Source organism: Rhyacophila brunnea, unplaced genomic scaffold (assembly GCF_057557595.1).
Source record: "Rhyacophila brunnea isolate RB1 unplaced genomic scaffold, BYU_Rbru_1.0 scaffold_73, whole genome shotgun sequence".
Taxonomy (NCBI): Eukaryota; Metazoa; Arthropoda; class Insecta; order Trichoptera; family Rhyacophilidae; genus Rhyacophila; species Rhyacophila brunnea.
The window spans coordinates 1,708,048-1,725,002 of NW_028233343.1; positions in this window are offsets into that span (position 1 = coordinate 1,708,048).

The following is a 16,955-nucleotide window of genomic DNA, read 5'->3' on the forward strand; positions in this document are numbered from 1 at the left end:
TACACAGCAACTACCTATTTCTCGTGGCTTGTCAATGCTTTATGGTTTATCTTTTATTTATCTCTGGCCGCCCTCTTAGGTATTTTTCTTTGGAGTAAATCCGTTTGGAGATATGTGGGGTGGGTGAAAGTGGAACCCGCGACCCCTTACAGTGGTCCGACTTGTAGACCACTCAACCATACCACTCGGTATATAATTATAAAAAGATTTTTTTTGGTTTACAAAATATGGCTTGAATGATAGTAAAATTGTGTGTTTAAGAAGAGGCTATGGTTTATATATTTGAATTTTTTTCTTCATAGTCTCGTGTTATAGACACATAAATGCCTGGAAATATTTATTTAAGAATATCATCTTAAATAATGATAATTGTATTTTTACTAGCATTATTTTGCAGCGAAATATAATAGTAATATATAGAAAATAAATTATATATATCATGAAGCAAAATAACCAACCAGATTAAGGCATATATACGAATCTTAGGATTGTGAAAACCCTTGAATTAATAAGTCTTGAACGGAGGAGAGGCATTGAAGAAGCCATTAGAGAGGATAAAATAGTCGAAAGTATTAATATGCTATGCGCACGAGAGATCAAGCAAGTTGTCTTGATAGCAAAAACTAAAATAATAACGAATAATTTAGCCTTGAAATAAATAAAAACATGAAGCAAATCATCTAATATTCACAATGGAAAAAGAAACATAAATTAAAGCTACTATAAATCTAAATATTATATTCTAGAAGTTTTTTCATTTAATAAATTCAAACGCTCTATATTGCCCTGAAATTTTTTTTTACAACATTGTTAAGTGTAATTACGTGCGGATAATTATGATTGAAGTTCATTTAAATTTTTAGAAAAATCAATTATTTAGTCATTTTTGTCAAAAAATCCAATAAAAGATTTAGTTATTTCGATCCTCTACTGATGGTTAAAAGGTTGAATTCAAGAACAGTAAAATTAATGTGGGTTCTTGATATTCTGTAAATTTTTTTAGGCGGTCTTCTCTATTTATTTATTTAATTGAATGCTTTTTTAAACTTAGTATTATTTGCATTGGAAATTCCGGAATAATTTTTCTTGACAATCAAAAAAGTTAATTATATTAAAATAATATTCAAACAAGTCTATTTACTATGATATCTTACCAAGTAAATTTTGCATCAAAAAGCTTATATTTCCATTAAACCATAATAATTAATTAAAGTTGAATTTATTTATTACTTGTTGACAAAATTAATTTTCCATACAAACCACATTTTTTAAATTTTCGATTAAATCTTTGCTGAAAAGACTGTCAACCGATAGCTCCAAATCAGGCTTATTGATAACAGCCATAAGAAACTCAGTATAAGTTTCAAAGATATCAATAACAAGATCTTTATCATCAATAAACTCATCAATAAATGGAAAAACCATGTTCATCAGCGTATAAGATGCAATAATATTACCGCCTTCAACATTATCAACATATGATGTATTGTCTTTAATTATCTTGTTTAAAATTTGTATATGAAGGTAAAGTAGATTGGAAGCTGTGTACATCAAATCGCAAAATTTAATTTCTTTTGTGTTGCATATATTGGATTTACTAAGGTTAACAAATATTTTATATTCTTCTCTCGATAGATTCTTGTATTTCTTCAAGCTGTTTCTAAAAAAATCTTGGTAAAAACCCAAGACTGTATGGTTTTGGCTTATCTTCTTTAAAATATTCAATAATTCTTCAATTAAGAAGCATCCGGTTGTCATTTTTAGTTATTGGGGTGAACTTTCCAAAATAAGTTCGAAGCCAAGTCGGTTGTGTCCCTATAAGGAAGGTATATAATAATTTAAAAAATTGACACCTTCAAACTCCAGAGAGTTAAAAATAAATAATTTTCGTGTGTCTTAATTCCAAATAAAGCAAGGAGCGCAAAGTGCTTTCACTTTACAACAAATAATATCCTTAAAATAATAAAATGCATCGAAACCTACTTTATATTCATGTATTATATTTATGTTATAATCTTTGTATAATGCTTCTACATTTTTTTTATCCACAAAGTTATATAGGATTAGTTTTCATGACTATATATTATCCATATTTTGACATCTCTTACATCACATCTATATCCTACTTCTTTTGGTGCTTATGGTACATCCGTTTTCATTAGTTGAATAGTTTTATATGCAAAAATTATATTATATTATGAAGATAACAAATATTCTTAATAATGGCATCGCATGAGTAAAATTCGGTAAATATATATTTAAAAAATGGATTTATACTCAAATTCTACCTAAAAAAAATAAAAACCGTTTTAATTATAAAATGATGTATATCAAGACATCCAACTAGAATATAAAATATCGTTTTCCTTAAAACTAACATTTTATTCAAGAAAAGTAGACAAACAAAATAAAGAAACAAGGTTATGCTTTGTAAATTATGGAGTGTAGTTCAAAATAACAAAGTATTTCCATTATTTTTGGAATTTATGTAAAAGATACGAATTATCTGTAACTTTAGTTATATGTTGGCTATGTATCATACCTAGCAGTGAAAAAAAATCCGGTAAGAACACAAAGCAAGAACGATGCAATTCTAATACAATTAGGCCCGTCTTTATAACAAAAATATAATACCAAGAGGTTTTGCATTTTAAAAGAACATATTCATCTTTTCAATTCTAAAAGATAATAAATAAAAAGCGCTCTAATTATTTGTTTAATACATTTAGGTAATAAGGTTTCTAGGTATTAATTATAGGCAGAAAAAATTTGTACACAAAATGTTTTTTTATCCATTATTAGGGAACCGAATTACCATCATACCCCATTACTTGATTAATCAAATTAGAAAATTATATAAAAATGCCTAATATCCGCTATACCACCGAATTATGCGTTTAAATGCATCTATTTAGCACCAAAAATTCACATTGAAGCATTGGAGATTACCAAGATTACACTTGAAGCAAACTGAAATTTTTTTCTATATTTTCACATATATAAAATTGTGTTTAACTTTCGCATATACCTTTAATATGTTTCTCTGTTACAAAACCATACAAATAGAAAAAAACCATTTAAAATATACATAATATAATTAACTAGATATCAGTCATAGAAGCATATAAAATTGTATGTTTTAGTCGATAAAAATCACGTTAGTGTTTATAAAACATAATTACACAATATAAAGTGGGCATGTTTGAACAACTTTGAAATCATTTAATTTTTCATTGATGCGATTTATTTTGTATTTAAAAGTGAAAATCATTTTTATGGATGTGGGGGTATTTTATATTGTGGAAAATGCTATAGTTACTAAAATCAAGGTGTCAAATAAATCAAGATAAAAATGATAAATATGCCAAGATAGATCATATCTATGCCAGCCCAAAATAATTCAAAAATTATACTATTATTGAAGCATTAAAAAAATTGAAAAGTGCATTTTATTGTTAATTTTCACATTTTTATATGAAATTTGATTTTATAGTCGGTACATGCTTATATTTATTGATATCGAATTTAAACTTAGATTTCTATTATAATTTCATATTCACCGTATTAGAATAAAAAAACACTCATCACATCATCGATGATTTATCATGATGCATTGAAAACCCCAAGTACTTTTATATCATTTTAATAAGCTGAATATTCTAAAAATAAGCGCCCGAAAAATTGTTTGATAAACGGATGATATTTAATATTTATCTTTTAGTCATCTATCGAAAAGGTTTTTTATCTTAAATAAGAAATCGTAATACAAAAAGAAGAATATTCTATATATAGAATTATTTTGACACTACCTCTCAATTTTTTTTGAATGTACAACAAAAAATATATATTTTATAGTCTAAATGGAACATGAGGAATATCTTTTACATATATTTAGATCAGAATGTTATAGAAATGTGCATAAAATACATGAGAAATGATTTAAGTGGCAAAAAAATCAATTGTCATTATTTTAATTTTCTTATTTTCCTTCTAATATCAGTGCCAAAAAGATTCATGTTTCTTTTAAATTTAAAAAGATTCATGTATAAATATTTTAATGGCATGTCTTACCAAATGATAAATAAAAAAGACCATTTATTGCATTTTCATATAAGCATAGTCATAAATTCATGTTTTAAAAGTGTGTTTTTAAAATAGGTATATAAATAGAGAACATTAAATAATTTCACAAGTCATATCGATGAATATATGTTTTAAGGCGAAATTTTACTCAACAGAGTAAAAAAATCTCATCTACTATAATTTAGTAACTACAGATACAGTAGCTTAACAGTTTGAACCAAGCCGATAGAATCACCGTTACGTCACAACATCCCGTAATACCAAAATGGGTTTTATTATCCGCACTTGCGTTCTATAGAATCATTAAAAGTTGTTTCAGCGTCACAATTAAGTGAATATTTAGAACAGTGAGCTTTTTTTACTATGCGTCGGACTGGCAGTTTCGGGTGTAAGTCCTTGCAGCAGGGAAGCATTAATTACTGGTTTTATGGTTTATTAACGCACTTGCGTGGAAGGATTCGAACCTATAATTATGAAAATATAAGATTCTGGTCAAATATTAAATCACATAACCTTCACCTATGTTTTAGAATATATAACTAGATAGATAATATAAAAGATCAATTTTGCGCTTTAATATATGCAGATACATTTATAGATGTTTTAAATGAATTTTTATGGTGAATATACCAAAGAAAATCTCGAACGCAGAGGATAAGAATTTGAAAGACTGACTTTATCACCATAAAAAACAAATTATAGCAGTACTGGAAATGAAGCATTATTATCAATTTGACCCATTACCTTTACAAGGGAAGTACTTAGATTAGCTATAAAAAAATAGCACGAAATATACTTGAGAAAAAAAAGTAGAAAATAAGCGGGAGAGAGGACTCTTGCATTTCTTATTTTGACCGAACAGAAAATATTTTTTTTAACCCCTTATTTAAGTCAATTATTATTAACGAGTTAAAAATCCAGGACGAAGTAGAAGCATACATGCAAGCTCTCATACTCCGCAGGGCACTTGAACTCATTTCATTTGAGAGAAGAAATCAGTTTTGATGAAGATAGATCAAGGGAAGGTGTCAAAAGATGCAATAAGGAGTGTGGCATATTCCCAATATGCTGACCACGTCTAGATAAATAGATAGAATAGATAAAAACAAAATTAACCCATAAATAAAAATAAGATTTATTACTAAGTTCTCGATGAATAACTACAAAAGCAAAACCAACAAAAAAACATATTAAAAAATAATTTTAAGTATTTTTATCATTTTAATATAATGGTTAAATGGTTAAATTTTTTATTATTGTGAATAATTGCCAAAATTAAATATGATCCAATCTTTTTTCATGGTAGATATCTTTTTAGTATCTATGATTTTTAACAGCTCGAATTGACTTCAAAAGTGTAAGTGAGCACATCATTTACATGTTTAACAAGCTTAACACTATCAATGGTTGTTTTATGATTGAAACCAGATGCAAACGAATCGATATAGCCTCACGATATATCCGTGTACATTGTGAAACACTGGAAAACATGTTCCATGAATATATTTCTTAAAAAATATTTTTCAATTTCAGATGGTGAATGAACGCATTTCACTTCTTTCACCTTTATCCACCATATTTAAAGCCCACATGCCATCTACACTGTGCCTTCAATTATATTCCCGACAATCAAATTTACTTTCATCTGCTTCATAAAATATATTATATCATCGATTATGTTTTTCGTTGCCTGAAATTTTTTCTAATGTCTCTTCGTATATTATTTTTACAGACAATTGTTATTCTTAAAATATCTAATTCTTTATTTGTTTAACCAGATAATAAATTTTCAAATAAATCTAACATTACGTAAATTTTTTTTTACATGACTTTAAAAGATTTTAATTTAGACATTGGTCTACTTTATGAAATATAATTTATTATGTTCTATTCTCTTCCACAGGCTAGTATTCATAATTCCATATATAAATCTGACGGGAAGCGTTCTTTTTTATATCCTCTAGTCTCTCTATGTAAATTTATGGCTGTAGTTTTTAGTTGTTTTGCCTTTTCATATATTTTTTAATATGGGAAATTCAAAAAAATTGGAAACAAAAAGTACGATACACTAGAGTCTCAATAAGCAAATAAATGCAATTTCTTTCCAAAAGATACAAGCAAAATTGTATCTTTATTTACTTATAATCTATAACGAAAATAAATAGTTAATAATACATTCCCCTGATTATTAAAGCATACTATATACTATGATATATAATAATAATCTATAAGGCTCACTATAATTAAAACGCAATTCTAATAAGTGATGAGGCATTAAAAAAAATAATCACCGGATTACAATAAAATTTAAAGCGCTTGAAAAATCACCAAAATAGTTGATAAATTAATAAGGCACACGTATTTTAATATATTATAACAATAAATATAAAGTACAGTAGCAATAAGTAATTAAACTGTTGAGTGAATTATTCAAATATAAGTTCCACATGATATTAATAAAAATAAAATAAACAGGTGAAAATACTCAAATAATTCAAAAATTCGCATCTAAATAAAATATTTTAGACCAAATGATGAAGAAAAAATTAGATGACATAAAAATTATATTAGATAGATAATTTTGATATTCTTTAATAATATTAATCTGTTTTAGTCAAAAGATGTCTACTTCTTCAATTTAAGTAAATAAAAACCAAAATATTGATGCTTGGTCTTTTATTGCCACAAAAATAATACTAGTTATTTTCTACACCCCTCAAATCTACAGAGTTGTAACACCTGTAATATAATGTTTCCCGCAATTTCAATTAGATTAAATTGATCAGGAATCACACACCTTAAACTAATTTTTATCATTTTCTAAATTAAGAATACGAAATTTATGGTCATAATTATTTTGAGGTGTTAGTTTTCTTATTTATTTAATGTGTTATCGTTTACCCTTGCACTCTAGTATGTTTGGAAAATATAGCCATCGTACAGAAAAAAATATATTGCGAAAAAAAAATTTATCTGTGTAATTATCACCAATAATTATTTCATATTTATCTGTGACGCAATACTTGTATTTTAAAAATACAGGTATCCTATTTAATTTTTTTGTAAAGCTAATTGAATTAATTAGAGGCTCGATAACATAAAATTTTTATAAAATTTCACTAAAAAGCTCTAAGAAATTATTATGATTTTTCAGGGGATTTTCTATTTGAATTACTAGACCTATTTCTCAAGGTGTTATTTTTATTGGTTCAAATTTATTGAAATATAAATTGTTCATAGGAGTTATTTCATATTTATTTTGATAATTTAAATGCATTTTAAATATATACATAGCTTTTAACTGTATATTAGTGTATGTAATTTTTTAAAAAATATAAATGTGCTATCAATATATGAGAAAATGCAATTATGATTATGATAGTAAAATAAAAAATCAATTATAATATGTTTACATTTTTATTTATTCAAAACTATTTATATCTGGTATGTTCAGAAATTATAGTTGCAAAGATACATGATGCCTATAAATATTTCAGAACAGATCTTAGAAAAGGTTTTAAAAAAGAAAAAAAATCGGATGGTTTATACTAAGTGCATTTTAGATTAAACATTTTTCTACGCGAAAATATTCTAAAAATTAAATGTATTTTTTTATGATTTGCTCCGTTAAGATGCCGATGCTATTTCGTTTTTCATATCATAATCTACGCATTTTATTCATATATTTATTGAAGAATTTTTATTTATTCTAAATATTAAAGCTAATGAAATTTGTAGTGAACCGTTGTTAAATCACATAGCTAACTTTTCGTTTAAAAAAATCAAAGTTACAAAATTCTATCAATGACAAACGTGTCAGACTGTACTATTAAAAATATAATTTTAATTCGATTACAAAAGATTCGAAATATAAATATTAAAATTGATAATTAGTTTTAATTTTATTTATGGATTAATTTTGTTTGCACTCCTTTTCTCTTAACCAAAACATGGTTTTCAATTAAGAATATCGCAAGCCTATCTAATCTATCAATTGATATCTTCCATTGATCTATACTCATATAAAGCCCCTTTTTTAATGATAAAGATTCAAGTGTCTTTTTAATCGTGTGAGATTGCGTTCATGCCTCCATTTCGTCTTGGGTTTTTAGCATCTTAATATATCTTAAACGCAATTTTGTAACCACGCCCTATCAAATTCAGACAAATGGTGAAATTTTAATTGTAAATTTGTACATTAAACCAAGTTCTTTCCTATAATGATTTACTTTCCATATTTCTCATTCACAACTTCTGTTAAATTATCACGCCATGTTTAGCTTAATTCAATCAAAGTAGTAATAATTGATCTTTTATCTTATAGCTAAATAAATTTCCTATTTCGGATTTTAAATAATGTTTGTGTACTTCTCTGATTTCTTCCTTAATGAACGTATATTCATTTACGCGGATTTCTTGACCTGAGAGAGTTTTGATATTTTTACTTCATATAATTGGAGCACCATGATAAAACAAAAGAATTGAATCCATTATTAAATTGTCATTTGTGTGCAATCTTATCTTAGCATTTTATTGAACATAGTTGCTAACTAATCGATTTTTTCATCGCAATTAGCAATGAAAACACAATTAATTAACCCAAAAGGACATTTATGTCCTAAATAAGACACTTTTTTTGCTCTATAACTTGGTTTAACAACAACGTCTTATATCCATCTTTTTAATCTAACAATGTAAAAAATATTGATAGATGGTTTAATGTTTTTTTATTTTAAACAAATTTGTCTTATAATTAGAACAGCCATTTCTGTACATATATTAAATACAATTAATATGAAACTCACTATGTAGGACAGTCTAGATTCGTATCATATGCTATAAACAGCTATTTTTTTATATTATATGGTTTTGTATCTTTGACTGTGATAGAATATACATTCCGAAATCTTTTTAAAAATGATAATTATTTTTAGATTTTGTACCGATGCGTAGCAATTTCATAATAAAAATACAAATAATAATTAAATGAGCACAAAAATTAGGCACTTGTACTCAGAATGGGTTATACAGAAAATAGTTTCGTAAATATCACTGAAAAATAACTTTATTTTCCAAAAAATACAAATAAAAATTTTATTAGCAATAATTATATGTTTAAATATTTGTTAAAATATATATAGATCATATTTATACGCACAAAATTTTATGTGCATTTAAAATTTTAATTGTTTTTTTTATCATATCGATATCCAATTATATGTTTAACCGCACATATCTAGTCAATGTTTTTTAATTGTAATTTCTTCTCTGTTTTTTGTATAAATTGAACCGTTCTGATTTCAAATCGAATTATTTGACATTCATATAATTTTAAATAGGAAGAAGCGAAACATAATTTTTTAATAACTTGACATTTAATTTCCAAATAAAACACAAAGAAATATAAATAGTCAAATCAAAATAATTTATATGAAATTATTTTATCCAAATTTTGTTTTATGTTGTTTACGGACTGAAAACTTTCTGAACGAATATTTTAATGGCTATATACTCAAAACCAGCATAACCGAATATTTTAAATTGATGTTGTCATCTATTAGTTATGATGAAATTCAAAACAAACAACAAGAGAAATCACTAGGGCATTTTAACACTGAGGAAAATGGCTCATTTATATTTTCCATTCTTAAATTGTGTTCGATCCAAGATCCACTAAATATACACGAAAAAAACGTGAATCATATACTGAAAAAATTTACTGCGAATATAAACCGGGCAAATAAAGACAATTTTGTTAAAAATACATTTACCACTTTAGATTTTATAAATTATGAACAAAATTCGCCTGAAAAAATTCACCTTGAAATTTGTAATTTTATGGTTTTTGTATTGAAAAATGATTACAAACTTATGTACAATGTTCTTTGGAATTCTAAAACAGGAAGATGTATTTTATGTGCGAAGTGTGAATCATACAAGAATATATTAGATCATCATACTGTTAAAAAAGGCAAGGTGCCAAAATTTAGTGAAAATACTTTTGATATAATCGATTCTAATACAAAAAACCTCTTAAATTTTACTTTGAAGGAATCATCAAATACAGAAGAAGCCGAATGCTTTTATATTAGAATAAATAGAATGTTTGATACAATTTTATGTCTAAAACTCGAAGAAATATTAACTGAACTTCAAAAACAAGAACCTGAGTTAGATAATGTGAAAGATTTTAACGCGTGGTTTGCAAATATATTTTTAGCATTTCAACAAACTTTGGGGTTTTTCTTTTGTAGTGAAATGTCATGTAATTTTTTTCTGGATTTTTATATAAGAACAGGGACGAAACTTTCTTTTGTTTGTGTAAAATCAAACGAAGATACAATATCCTCTAAATCACATAAAATTTTAAAATTTATAGAACGTTTAACTCAAGATAAAAAGATAGAATTTGAAAAATTATACGATATCACCAATATAAAAATCAAAAACTTGGCAAAAACCCAAGTTTTGTACCATAATTCTAATCTAAAATTGATCGAAACATCTTTTATTAAAAAAATAAAAAGTACAAAGAAGATTATCGATACAATATTAGCTGAAAATCTTTTTTGTATGCAAATTAAAACGAATAATAAAAAAATATATAATTCGAATTCAAAAAAAGCTAAATCCTTGAAAAAAGATATTAATAAGCGTATTGAAAGTAAGGATTCGAAACGGAGCATAAAAAAATGTGAGTCTTCGTCCGAAGTAAGTAAAAATCGTAAAACTAATAACGTGGCATTAAATGAAAATAATCACAGAAAAAATGAAAATATAACATCAAAAGAATACGAGAAGAGAGATAAAAATGTTACAGATACTGAAAGCACCAAAAAGGAAAATACAGTCAATATAAAAATTGAATGTGTGAATGAGAATCTTCATTGTAAAACACAGGAAAATATTTTTATCAACGCGAAATCACAAGACTTAGATTTAAATGCAAAAAATAGTTCGAAAATAGAGAATCCTAGTGTAGAAATTTATAGAGACATAGATGATCATGACAGTGAATTTATAACAAAAACAAGAAAAAATAAGCATCAAAAAATAAAAAATATATTAAAACATAAAATCTGTTCAAAAGAGCAAAAAATACACAGAGAGTTAATATCTGATATTCCAAAAATCAAATGTTACTCAAAAGATACTACTAAAGCTATGAAAAAGAGTGACAAGTGGGATAAAGAAACCCTGACTGATACTGTGAAAGAATCAAATATTAAAAACTTAGAAAATTTATGCAATAAAGATCATATAAAATTAAATACAGAGGCTTTTAAGTCTAGCGAGGATTCAAAAAATAGAATGAAATGTTCTTATTTGGAAAACAAAAGCAGCATTTTTGCCAAAGTAAAGTGTACAAGTATTTTAGGGTGTGAAACAGATATTAAAACAAATTGCGATTTAAAATCAAATATCTTAAAAGAAAGACATATTACAAAGAAAATACACCCAGAAGTGTTTCAAGGTGATGCAAAGATAAATAAAGATTTTGATTACTCATTGGAAACAGAAAATAAACAAGATAAAAATTTTGAATCAGAAAAAAATGAAATCAACCTTGCTCACAAAAATAACAAAGAAAAAGATTTAAGTTTCGCTGTGGAAAAAAATGATGCAGAAAATATATTCTTATTTGAAAATTCCAATGATAAAAAACCAAGATACGTTCCCATTTCAATTCGAAAATTCATGGTATGCGAAAATTTAATACATATTTATATATATACTAATGAAGCGCCCATATTTTATGTACCAATTCGACAAATAAAATCCAACCCTGGTGCATCAGCTGCCGCTTGTGAGAACCATAATATAAACAAATTGAAAGAGGATTCAGATCTAAATATTGCAGCTGGTATTTCTTTAGCTGCATACAATTTTATTTCTATAAGCGAAAAAATATCTGATCATTTCTTTTCTGTTGAAAATGATATATGTGCATCTACGTATTATTATAAAGGTGATCTTGCTGTAATTCTATATTGCCCTTGTGGCAAGCAAAAAAGACTTGTATTGAGGTATTGTTTTGTTAAACCACAGAATAAATATTCTATAAAATTACTAAAATTAAATTCCAGTGAGGAATCTGATGAATACAAAAATTCTGAAACATGCACAAATTTTTGTGAGACAAATTTAGCATGCGGATTTTATGATCTTGAAGATCATAAAAATCATCTGGAAGAATACAATCACAGCGAAAAATACAGAAAAAACAATGCAAGCGTTGATAATTCATTTTATATAGGACTAATAATAAACTTCCCAAAACAAGAAGTGGGCCATATTATAGCTGTTGAAATCCGCCACACATATATCATTGAGACAAATATAGGATTATCAACCATATATGTTTATTCTAGTTGATTAAAATTTTCTTGACGTAAACTTTTTTTTATTCCATAAAATTCATTCGATCTAAATGTAACATCTAATTTAAAAATCTGAATTTTTCATGCCATAATCTCCTAATGTCTTCGGTTTCACTTAATATTTTGTAAAGAAAATCAATTCTGAAGGCTAATATTGATATAAAAGTTATAATTTTACATTTTTATTATCATGCATTCATTTGAGCTATAAAAACATCGTTTCGAAAAAATTACTTACACCTGCCTTTTAAGGCTCACAAAAAGTTAGACTAAATATAAAATTTACCTTAAATTTTTTTTTACATAAATTTTAAGAGCTAGCAATAAGATATTTAATCTAGATGAAATAAAACTTGAAAAATAACACAAAAACTCTGTTTATTTCCAATAGATATCAAATAGCTTAAGTTAATAGGAGTAATAAATAAGCATATAAATAAAGTAAACAAAATATGTATTGAAAAAATCTAAATGTATCACGAAAAAATATGTTTTTATCAATATCGAAAACAAATGATTTAATATAATTCGGTATATTCAATAGAGCATGTTTTTTTAAAAAAAAAATGTGTTCTTGAAATCAAAAAACTTAAATGTGCTAGAATATTTTATAAATCTATATAAATTATTACTGCTGATTATCTGCATCATATGTATATTTTGAAGATTAGTTTGTTATTCATAGGCGATATAATAATAGCTATTATTTAGGTATTTTGTATATTGCAGGTAATGATATATATTTTTTTATTTTGGTATTTTTTTTCTGTATAATATAATATTTGTAGATATTTTCTTTATTTCTTAAAAGAAATACTGTTCCATATTATCAATCTTCTTATTAAACTGCTAATTCTAATTTTCAAAGATACTGCTATGTTTTTATTTTAATTCCACTATCATCATTATATTAGACTTTTTTATAAGTTCGACCACATATGCAGTTTTCATTAAAATCAGCAGCTCTATTTTTTTAAATACATACACGGGAAAATAATTTGTCCAAAATTGCATATTATAGAATTTAAAATATAAATATTATACAAACACTTATAAATAAAGTGAACAGTTGAAAATCTAACAGAAAAATTGAAAACATATTGATGTTGCAAAAAAAAGTAACATACATATAAATTTTTACATATCATAAATCCATAAAAACTTAATCTAAGATAAACTTTTATGAAAAGATCGTAGACGCTAAAAGTTAATTAAAATATCTTTTCTCCATTGTCATTTGAAAACTTCTCTAATCCCTGAAGTTTGTAATTAAAATAAAGAATAAATTTATAGCAAGATTTAAATTTAATATACGACTCACATTATATTTATTAAACTTATTGTGCAAAAAAACTATATAGTATTATCAAGCCTTTTAAGACCATTTTTAATATAATTATTTTTATGTTTTTTATGTGTCTTTCTTTTAAAAAAATATTATCAATATATTGACTGTATTTATTTATACAATAGACTTATAATATTTTATAAGAGTTTTATTTTATTTTCAACAAGTTTTTCGGGATCGAAGCAATCACTACCCTTGTAAATCATGCAACGACTAAGACGTGGTCATTGTTGTCGTCACTTCGGTATCCTTGTAATTTTATACCACTGAAATGCAAACCCTTTTTCTAAAAGAAATACATGTTAAGTAAAAGTAATTTTTACTTCTTTTTTTCCCGCACGAATAGACAAATTCTGTAATTTTATAATAACCCCAAAATACACTTGCCTTTCAAATATGCTACTATAGTTTCCCATAAGATTACATGTAAATGTAAAAAGTACACCCATGTATTGGTAAAATTATCGAATATTTGCTACTTTAGCTTTAATAATTATGAGTTGATCATACAATAGACTGAATAAATATCCATTACATCGTGCTTTTATACCATTTAATAAAATACCATATAAAAGGCTTAAATAAATATATTGGAAATAATACAGTGCAAAACAACTTAATAAGTGAATAAAAACCCCTTTTTTGTATTTAAAACGTTGATAATCGTAAAAAGCCACAATCAGGCATATTTAAACATAGAGTATTTTTATTAAAGAGATAGTGATATATTAATTAACTTTCAAATACTAAAAAATAAAATTTAAATAATTATTCTTATCTTAGAACGTATTTTAGCAGAAATTTATTATAAACTGATAAAACTTTTTATATATTGATACTTACATTATATATTTTCTAAACCCTTTGGCAAAAATTTTAATGTAGCTAAGATAACATATAACACCGTATGTAATGACTTGAGATGGAGTGGTTACAAAATTATATAAAAAAATATGATAAGCAGTTAAAAATTCCGGGTGAAGTAGAAGCATACATGCAAGCTCTCACACTCCACAAGAGAATTGAACTCATATTATTTAGGAAAAGAAGAGCAGTTGATGATGATAGATCATGGGAAGGTGTCAAAAGATGCATCAAGGAGTTTTGCAGTATTCCAAATGGGCTGACCACATCTAAATTGTTAAAAAGAAAATTAACCCATAAATAAAATAGCTAAGTTTACTATTAATAAATCCCAGAAATTATTTAAGCACACTCAAACTATCATATCGTCGCAAAATAGATGACATCAGAAAATTTTAAATAAGAAACAAATTGGCTTATACCATTGAGAGATGAAGAAGTTAATATAAAAATTCAAAACTTTATCCTTCAAAACGCAATTATATGCTTTATAACTAATATTAATGCGACATATGAGTAATCTTATAATATTATAAACACAATTTTTTTTATTGGGTCGCGAATAGAAGAACCAAATCCCTTTTAAACATTTTTTTTTTAAAAGAAAAAAATGATTTACACATATGTAAAAATATTCAAATTCATGCTGCAACTAAGAATTTTTATGCGGCTATTTCTACTACTATTCTGCTTCTTATGGTAGTCATAGTTTAGTGGTCTAAAAATTAGACATAGAAACTAGAATTTAGATGATTTGAACAGCAAAAAATTATACACAAGGGAATTCTTACAAATTTTACAGGTGACTATAGCCGAAAATCTGCAAAGAATTAAGCAAGAACTGTTTGGTAAACCCCCAGTGGAAGATCGATTCCAGCTTTAAACATGTATGTGGTTTGACGCTTAAAACACGACCCGATTCCAAAAAGCGAATATTAGTAATCAAACCTATATTGCTATTTTGAATATATACCTTCATCGATAAAGTAATTGACATAGTCACTACTCTTTTGCCTCTATATGATGTACAATATCATATCGAAGCACCAAACTCAAATATAAAAGACAAAGTACAGTCGAAAATAAAAATATGCTATATAAAATATACAATGATTCTCAAATAATTAGATGATAAAACAGTTTTTCTAATAAAAAAAAAAGTTAATTATACCGGCATTCTAACTAAGTAAACCTATCCGGGTTTACAAGATTGATTAAACCAAATCACTGAAATGTAAAAAAGGATGTAGTTTCATCTATTCTCTTGAATATATATCAGCAATAAGATCGAAAAAATTATAGATGATGAATATAACTATATTTGATGTGTTGAAAACATAAGAAACCAAACAAGAAAATTCATGGTTGTGAAACAGATAAAAAACCGGTAAAATATTGATTCTAATATATTTTGGTTCTAAAAACAAATACAGGGCAAGTTAGAATCTTTACAGATGAAAACAGACATATAAAAAATGATTTATGATAGAAAAATATAGAGGGGCAGTATTTAAATTTTAAGACTAAAAGAAAACATGCTAAACCGAATCTATTGATTAAAATAGAGCGTAATTTAAGTATTAAAACATCATTAAGCGAATAGAATACTTTAAATAATTGAAACGAAAATAAGAAAAAAGAAACAGATAGAACCCATTTTTTTTCTAGGAAAACAAAAAAATTCAGAACAAATATAAACGTATGACTATAAAGCTTTACGGAAACCTAGTTTTATTTACCGGAAATAGTGTTTGTTAATTTGCTTGACCTAATGTTCGGGCAAAAAAAGAAACAAGTAGATGCGAATGTTATGACCAGAAAATATCTAAAAAAACCATGATTGGCTACTAATAGAAAATTTTAGCTTAGAAAAAAGAAATAAAGAGTTTTTAAAACCTTTTTTAGATTTAAAATATAAAAATATAGTATTTCAAGTTTATAGGTTTTAAAAATGCTCTCTGTGATTTAAACTATTTCAAACCAGCAAAAAATACATGCTGATACTTTATTTTTCAGCTTTTTGTATTTCCGATCGTTATAAACATTACGTACTAAGTTCGATTTCTGGTGTTGATAAAAGATGATACTGCTCACATATATACCGACTAATATAAGAAAGTTGCCGTAAATATGTATATAATGAAAAAAACTCAAAAATTCCCTCGTGTATTTGTTTTGAATGTTTGTTGTTATATTTTGTAGAGCAATGAATCCCCTCATCAATTAAAATTAGTTTATTTTAATAATATAGGGGCCCTTAAGGCAAGTCTATCAATTTA